General features: G+C 45.7%; 1 long non-coding RNA gene and 1 other non-coding gene across 2 annotated transcripts; one reads left to right on the top strand and one right to left on the bottom strand.

Annotated features, from left to right (window-relative positions):
• Positions 1-758: 758 nt before the first annotated feature.
• Positions 759-5,950, top strand: LOC129632123 (uncharacterized). The gene is made up of 3 exons (XR_008704306.1): positions 759-855; positions 1,703-1,824; positions 5,690-5,950. It is a non-coding gene; the product is annotated as an uncharacterized LOC129632123 (long non-coding RNA).
• Positions 4,299-4,370, bottom strand: TRNAW-CCA (transfer RNA tryptophan (anticodon CCA)). The gene has a single exon. It is a non-coding gene; the product is annotated as a tRNA-Trp (tRNA).
• Positions 5,951-8,497: the final 2,547 nt, after the last annotated feature.

The following is an 8,497-nucleotide window of genomic DNA, read 5'->3' as shown; positions in this document are numbered from 1 at the left end:
ATTCTGTGAGGTCTGTGATGTCTTTCATGTTTGAAATGGAGATGTTAGAGTCAAAAGATGTGTGCATTATGGAGAAGATGTGAGAGGATTTCTTAGAAGATGAAGAAAGAATTCCAGAGACGTTAAGCAAGCAAACAAACAGACCCAGCGGCAACAACTACAACAAACGAAGAGATGGGGAGAATAAAACACTTGTGAAAAAACCTGCCAGGCTATGATGCAGGGAGAAAATTGATATTAATGAAACATCATGAGCGAATTAAGACAGCCAAAGTACTCTCAGATGTCTGTGGGGACTGCTCCTCTCACTGGCTTTTGGAAAAAGTTAACATGTAAAACTTCCTCATAAACAAAAGTATTTTAAGAATTTCAACTCGGAGACATTCCTGGCTAGCATCACTCATGCAGTTGGGAATACCTTTGATTAATTCCGGCTGGTAATTAGATTGGAGAGTGTTTGTGCCAAGCGTTCCTTAGAACTGTGTAAAAGGTGAGGCAGGAAGGCAGGGCACCCGGGGAGAGACCCCCCACCTGGCTTTTGAGCCCTGAAGTTGGCTGGATGGTGACTTCTGGTTTTAGGAGTGAGACCAATACACGCTCAGATTAGCTCTGGTCATTTATAAGACTGTCACTGAAATCACCCTGTGATAGCAAAAGACACCACCTGCAGAGTATCTCCAGCTCATCTCTCCTTTCTCGGAGACCATCCTCTCTTCACCGTACAGCCATATTTAAACCTCAAGATCCCACCCCTGCATGTAGCTGATTGGACCAGGAGTGGTCACTTGACTAAGCTTAGCCAGTCATATTCTCCCCCAACTGTCAAGCATTTGGAACCAGCATTTGCAGATGCTAGTGAGTTTCTTCTTGTTTCTTGAATTGCAAAAGCATAAATGTTAAGGAGTGCTGGCTATGTGCGTTTCATAGAGAAGCCAGTTTACAGAGAAAGAAAGATGAGGAAGATCCAGAGAAAAGTGGTTCCCGGCAATGAGGCTTGAGAGAGACTCTGGTTATGGGGCCCTTGTTCTTGTCCTCTATGAGGCCCAGTTTCATGGTCTCTCCTTGCGTTTTGAGAGGTGTCTCCAAAAAATAGTCTCCTTTTTATTGCTTGTGCAAATGTGGGTTTCTGCTCTTTGCCACCAAGACACCAACAGTATGAGAAAATGGCGGTTGCTATGTTTTGGCCTAAGATGCCCTGGTGCCTGCAGTTAAGACTGGCAGACCGTACTTTCTTATTACTCACTTCAGTTTAGGAGACATCTATGCAATGCATCTTAATACTCTCTCCTATTCATAGCTCAGTTGGTAAAGAATCCATCTGCAATGCGGGAGACCTGGGTTTGATCTCTGGGTTGGGAAGATCCCCTGGAGAAGGGAAAGGCTACTCACTCCACTATTCTGCCCTGGATAATTCCATGAACTGTATAGTACATGGGATCAGACACGTGTTGGCAGAGTCCCATGCGACTGAGCCACTTTCACTTTCAATAAAGGAAGAAGTGGGTGGAGATGTTGTGCAATTGGATGGCTCCTCTGAAAACTGTCCTGACCCAAAGCAGCCCTTGCTCTCCTGCTTTATGTCCTACCATTGGAGCCATCCCACTTTATGTAGGTCAACACAGGTTGCTACCTGGAGAGGGAGTGAGCCCATTGTATAAATGGTATGAACGAAGCTCAGTGCTTAAGTGACTACTCTTTTCAGCATCTAGCAAAGCTCTGGAGCCTGGTGTGCTGCAGTCCATGAGGTCACAAAGAGTCAGATATGATTTAGCAAGTCACCACCACCACCACCAACAACAACACCAAGTTGGCATCAGCACCAAGGTAAGGCCTGTTACCCAGGTTGGTTCTTGGAGAAGTCTTGCAGCTGTCTTGGGGAAACGAGTATCAGTGCTTCCCCACCATGACTATGCTTTAGAATTACTTGGGAAGGTTTTTTTTTTGGGAAAAAAAAAAAAAAAAGTCTAATACCTACACCACACTCCAGACCAACTGAATCATACATGGTCTCTTGGTTTGACACCTGGGCATTATATATTTTTAAAGTTTTTCTTTATTTGGCTGCATTGGGTCTTAGTTGTGGCATACAGGATCTTCATTGTATCATGCAGTATCTTTCATTGCGGTGCACGAACTCTCTAGTTGCTGTATGTGGACTTACTTGCTCCCAACATGTGGGATCTTAGTTCCTTGGACAGAAATTGAACCCATGGTGCAAGGTGGGTTCTTAACCACTGGACCATCAGAGAAGTCCTAGCATTGTTTTTTAAAAATTCCTGGGATGATTTTAAGATTCAGTGGAAGGACTGATTGCTAAAGCTGGAACTCCAGTACTTTGGCCACCTGATGTGAAGAATTGACTCATTGGAAAATACCCTGATGCTGGGAAAGATCGAAGGTGGGAGGAGAAGGGGATGACAGAGGATGAAATGGTTAGATGGCATCACCGACTCAATGGACATGAGTTTGAGTAAGCTCTGGGAGTTGGTGATGGACAGGGAAGCCTGGCGTGCTGTAGTTCATTGTATCGCAAAGAGCCAGACATGACTGAGTGACTGAACTGAGGGTTAAGAACTATTGTGTGTGCTTTGTGCTAAGTCGCTTCAGTCATGTCCAACTCTTTGCGACCCTTTGGACTGTAGCCCACCAGGCTCTTTGGTCCATGGGATTTTCCAGGCAAGAATGCTGGAGTGGGTTGCTATGCCCTCCTCCAGAGGATCTTCCCAACCCAGGGATTGAACCCATATCTGTCACGTCTCCTACATTAGCAGGTGGTTTCTTTACCACCAGCACTACCTGGGAAGAACTATTGAGCTGGGTGAATTATTTTTGGGAAAAAGGAATGATTAATTGAGCTGATGAGTGCTGGATCTTCATTGTTGAGAGCTGAACATAAACCCCCTGAGCACTTTGCTTGGGATGGTTAGGAGAAAGGAAAAAAAAAAAAAAGGGTAGACTGGGCTGTTGAGTTCAAAGGTTTCCTGTTATTGTGGAAGTCAAACTAGTATGGACTGTCTGAAGTTCATCACTCATTATACTTCATTAATTTGGATTCAGGTGAGAATTTATGAGTATTCCCAAACTCTTAGGAAATAGCTTTATTCAACAGAGGAAAAATATAAATAAGACAGCTCATCCTTTGGCCTACTTAAGGGAATCAGCTCTACACACACACACGCACACACACGCACCCCCCACCCCAACAGTGAGTTTGCTAATAATACACTGGATTTGAGTTAGTCATTCAAGTAGGTCCTTGGGGATCACTATTTGCCAAACACTGTTCCTGGCATATGGTAGAGACTCAATAAATATTTGTTGAATTAATGAATAAATGAACATATTGTCACTGTAGAAGTCACCACATGCTGTTTGGATTATAGAAGGTTTTGAAAGAAAATGTAATATTTTGAGGTCCAAACAAAAATGAGCTGATCTGCCTCCATCTGTAGCCTGGGGATGGAGGGAAGCAGTCATAGGTCAGAAACTCCATATTTGGGATGGGCAGTGATTTCTATTGGCTTTGCTTTCAAGATTCCCAAACTCTAACCTGTCCCCTCTGCATACTCCAAGGCTGGGTCTAACCTGACTCAATTTTGGCTAGTAATAAAGGGGAGTTGGGTGAGGCACCCCACATATGTCCTGTATGGGGGAGGTAATAGCCCCCTCCAGAGGGCTCCTCCTTTGGGCATCACCCTGTCAATGGACACATTGAGGGCCCAGAGCCTCTCAGACTTGCCAACTGAAATACCAATAAGGGCAATAGAACTTAAACTCATAATCTCCATGATATAAGGGCATTTCCTTAAAGAAACCAGTGCCGGCAGGGCTGCTATGAACGAAACTGAATTGTGCCATCACCGCCATCACCCCAATTCCTGTGTGAGATCTATAATCCCAGAGTGGTTGTATTTGGAGATGGTCTATAAGGAGGTATGTGTGTGCTAAGTAGCTTCAGTTGTATCTGACTCTTTGCAATCCCATGGACTGTAGCCCACCAGGCTCCTCTGTCCATGGGATTCTCCAGGCAAGAATAGTGGAGTGGGTTGCCATGCCCTCTTCCAGGGGATCTTCCCAACCCAGGGATTGAACCTGCATCTCTAGCATTGGCCGGCAGGTTTCTTTACCACTAGCACCACCTGGGAAGCCTGCCTATAAGGAGGTGGTGGTGGGGCAGTTGCTCAGTTGTGTCAGACTCTTTGCGACCCCGTAGACTGTAGCCCACCCAGCTTCTCCGTCCATGGGATTCTCCAGGCAAGAATACTGAAGTGGGTTACCATTTCCTTCTCCAGGGGATCTTCCCGACCCAGGGATCGAACCCGGGTCTCCTGCATTGGAGGCAGACACTTTAACCTCTGAGCCACCAGGGAAGCAATTAAGGTTAAATGAGGTCATAGAGGTTGTAAAACAGAATGAAGTAAGTCAGAAAGAGAAAAACAAATACCATTTAACATCACTTATATGTGGAGTTTAGAAAAATGGTACAGATGAACTTACTTGCAAAACAGCAATAGAAGGACTTTCCTAGTGGTCCAATGGTTAAGAATCCACCTTCCAATGCAGGGGATGTGTGTTTGATCCTCAGTCAGGGAACTGAGATCCCATGTGCCAGGGGACAACTGAGCCCTTGTGCCACAACTAGAGAGAAGCTTGTGTGCCTAGAGAAGCCCAAGTGCTGCAGTGAAGATCCTGCTTGCCCCGACTAAGACCTGATGCAGCCAAATAAATAAATATAATTTTGAAAAAAGCAGAAATAGAATCGCAGATACAGAGAACAAACTTATGGTCACCAAGCGGGGTGGGGGTGGGGGGTGGGCAACAGGGTTGGGATGAATTGGGAGATTGGGATTGACATTTACACACAGAACTGGGCTCTGATTAGTTGCTCAGTTGTGTCTGACTCTTTGCGATCCTGGACTGTAGCCCACCACGCTCCTCTGTCCATGGGATTCTCCAGGCAAGAATACTGGAGTGGGTTACCATGCTCTCCTCCAGGAGCTCTTTCCCAACCCAGGGACTGAACCCAGGTCTCCCACATTTCAGGCAGATTCTTTACTGTCTGAGCCACCAGGGAAGCCCAAGAATACTGGAGTGGGTAGCCTATCCTTTCTCCAGGGAATCTTCTTAACCCAGGGATTGAACCAGGGTCTTCTGCATTGCAGGCAGATTCTTTACCAGCTGAGCTACCAGGGAAGCCCACTTCCCATATACACACTACTATATATAAAATACATAACTACAGAGAACCTACTCTATAGCACAGAGAGCTCTACTTGGTGCTCTATGGTGACTTAAATGGGAAGGAAATCTAAAAAAAAAGAGTGTATATATGTATACTTATGGCTGATTCATGTTGCTGCACAGCAGAAATTAAGAAACATTGTAAAGCAACTATACTCCAATAATAAAATTTTAAATAAGAATGGCACTCTGATCCCTTAGGATTAGTGTCCTTTTTATAAAAAAGAGACACAGACTGTCTCTAGTACTCAGAAGGACGGCCATGTAGAAACAAAGCTAGGAAGGAAGAAGGCACAAGGGACATCTTTGAAGTTTCTTGAACTACTAAAAAAGATGCATTCTGATATTGTAATCTGCTTGACAATAAAGTCTTTGTTTTAGCATTAAAAATAGTTGTTTAAAATAACATTTTTCCTGACGTTTCACCTAATCCCTATCTTATCTCCAGTTACCTTCCCAGGTGCATATGCCCAGTTTGAAAAGAACACGATGAGCTGAATTGAGAAGTGGCTTAAGTTGGGAGGGAGCCATGATCTGGGTCAGAAGAAGTGTTTGCAGAAACTGAGGGTAATTGCCGCAAAGGGGAGGGGGCTGAGAGTCAAGGATGACAGCTGCCTTCAGATGTCAGAAAGAGAACCTGAAACAAATCAAAGGTCTTCAGTCTTATCAAGCACCATGTTCCCTTTTGATGAATATAAAAATCTTATATATTCTGGGTACTATCAGGCTCTTATTTGTATCATGGAAAATATTGTTTTTCATTTCTTGACTTTAAATATCACAACAAGCACCTGTGTGTTTTCAAACCATTTTCACTGCTGACACCCTCTCCACTCTGGAGATTGTGATACACCCTTCTGGTTGGTTTCCTTCCCTGTCTGCTGAATTTTGCTATTTTAAGTGTATAGTTACACAAAGCAGAATCTGGCCAATGGGGATGAGTTCCAGAAAGGTAGATTTCAGCATATAATGGAAGGCATTCCAAAAGCGTCCAGAATGGATTGATGTTTCAGGTAGTGAGCCCCCCATGACTGGAGGAGTGTAAGAGACCAAGTGACTACTTTTGATCAGAGCAGCAATTGGATGCTGTGATTTCCAGTTCTGCCTTTGTGTTTCAAAAACTGAGATATATCATGTGGAAACTCCAGATCTCTGGACAAACAGCCACATTTTCATAGGTTAGACATTTCAGTGTTTTAAAGACTGTTCTCTGTACTTTTAAAGAGGGGACACTCACCTCCAATTCCTTGAGCTCCCTAATTCTTTCTACCATCCAATTTGGGGAGTTGAACTCAATTTGTCTGAGGACTAGAGGGCATCAGGGGTGTGGAGGCCCTGATGGTGCAGGTGAAGAAGGTGGCACCAGGGGTGTCATATGAAAAGGACAAAGGGAGTTCTCTCTGTCACTTCGGCCTTACTTGGCCAAAAGAGCCAGGGTTCCTTCATTTCGTACTGGAGGTCTCAGCGCCCTACCATGAAAAATCAGCCTGGCCCTGGATCACTCTGTGCTGTCCCGTCGTGTACGTGTTGTCATCCTGAAAAATGCCAGCTCACCACTCCCTCTTCTCCTTCCAATCTTAGGCCAGAGATGACCTTACCACAGGCTAATCTTAATGCATCTGGTTTGACCAGGAGGGTGTATTTTGTGATCCCTCTCCTACCCACCCCTCAAAAAATAAACATGAAAGGATTTCATATTAGGAATCCAGATTTCCAGTTTATCTGTAACACTCCGATCTGGGAATCTGGACCTGCAACCCACAGGGCACAAGTCCCCTCCTGTGCTTCCCTCTCCTTCCCCAGCTGCCCCTTGTCTTCATTTAGCTTCCACCCAGAGTGGATCCTGAGAACCGGATTGAAGAGCAAGTTATTTATTGGGAAGATGAGCCCAGAACACACGTGCAGAGGGTGGGTAGGTGGGCCAGGGAGGGAAGAAAGCCATCAGGTTCCTATTCTGGGCGGCCAGAGTTTAATCCTGCAGGGTCACAGATCAGCGCAGTCAGTGCAGACCATGCCTCTGTGTCCCTCCTGAGAGGAGAGGGAGCTGGGGTATTTGTACACCCTCTCCTGCCAATCGCGAGTGGAGGCTGTTCAAGCAGGGAGAGAGCCAGTGGCCAAAGAGTCCTGGCAGCAGGGAGTCCAGAGTACTCTGAAAGGGTCAGGCCTGTCCGTGGGCAGGGGCCAGGGGTGGGGGGTGAGGGTTCTGCTTCTTCTCTGTAAGAAGCTTGACTTTAAACCATTTTGTCTGGCTCTGTTTAAAAAAACCTGGAGGGATGGGGTGGGAAGGGAGGTGGGCAAGGGGGTTCAGGATGGAGGGGACACATGTATACCTATGGCTGATTCACACTGTTGTATGGCCAAAACCACCACAATATTGTAATGTAATTATCTTCCAATTAAAATAATGAATTAAAAAAAAAAGAAAAAGGATATCACCTCTCCTCACCGTCCTTCTCTGACTCAGTTTCTGTTCTGAGCTATGAGGGCAGGATGGCGTATGCTGTGGGTTTAAGGGGAGATGTGTGGATCCAGGCAAGGAGCTGTGTCTCCTAAGACGAAAGTCTTTTGCCTTGCATGGCCTTGTCCTCTCAAACCCCTTAGCAGGGCTGACCTTGATTGGATGTCCTGGGTCCTCTCTTTCCTTGTCCCCATCCAGCCAGTCCTGCTTTTTCCTTCCGGAAGATTTAAATTCCTCAAGTCGCCTGCTCTCTGGTTCATTCTAAGTTAACCAGCCAAGTGGTTTTGATGGCCAGTTGTGGGGGGATTAATTGGAGGGGAGGGATTAAAACACTCTTTTTTCTAAGTCAAATCTCCAGATCTGGGTCATTAAAAATGATGCCTTTTTAAGTACTTCCATGTTTGCTGGCATCCCCTTGCTGACCAAAGGAAGAACGGCAGACACCAGACAATGGGCCTCCATCTGCCCTTGTGGCCACAACATTTCCTGGAACCAGAGGGCTGGTAATACGTACAAATGAGAGGGGCACGTTCTCTGCCAGGCCCTCCCCAGAGGGACGTTAATCTTCACCATAGACGTGCTTTATTCTGAGAAGCTGTCTTGTAAACCCCGTGCAGACAGCTGTTGTTTTCAGATTACAGAGCCTGTTGACAGTCTCTCCTTCAAAGGCTCTACGCTTTGGGGCTTTTAAACTTTGCAAACCATGCCACTGAGTCCCTGCTGGATTCATTTTGGCAGAGGTGCCAGCCAAGGGCTTCTTTTTTTCCGTGTCTTTGGACGCCAGGGCTTGGAGTCAGG

This window comes from Bubalus kerabau, chromosome 17 (assembly GCF_029407905.1).
Source record: "Bubalus kerabau isolate K-KA32 ecotype Philippines breed swamp buffalo chromosome 17, PCC_UOA_SB_1v2, whole genome shotgun sequence".
In the NCBI taxonomy this organism is placed as follows: Eukaryota; Metazoa; Chordata; class Mammalia; order Artiodactyla; family Bovidae; genus Bubalus; species Bubalus kerabau.
This window is presented reverse-complemented; position numbering and strand designations above follow the sequence as displayed.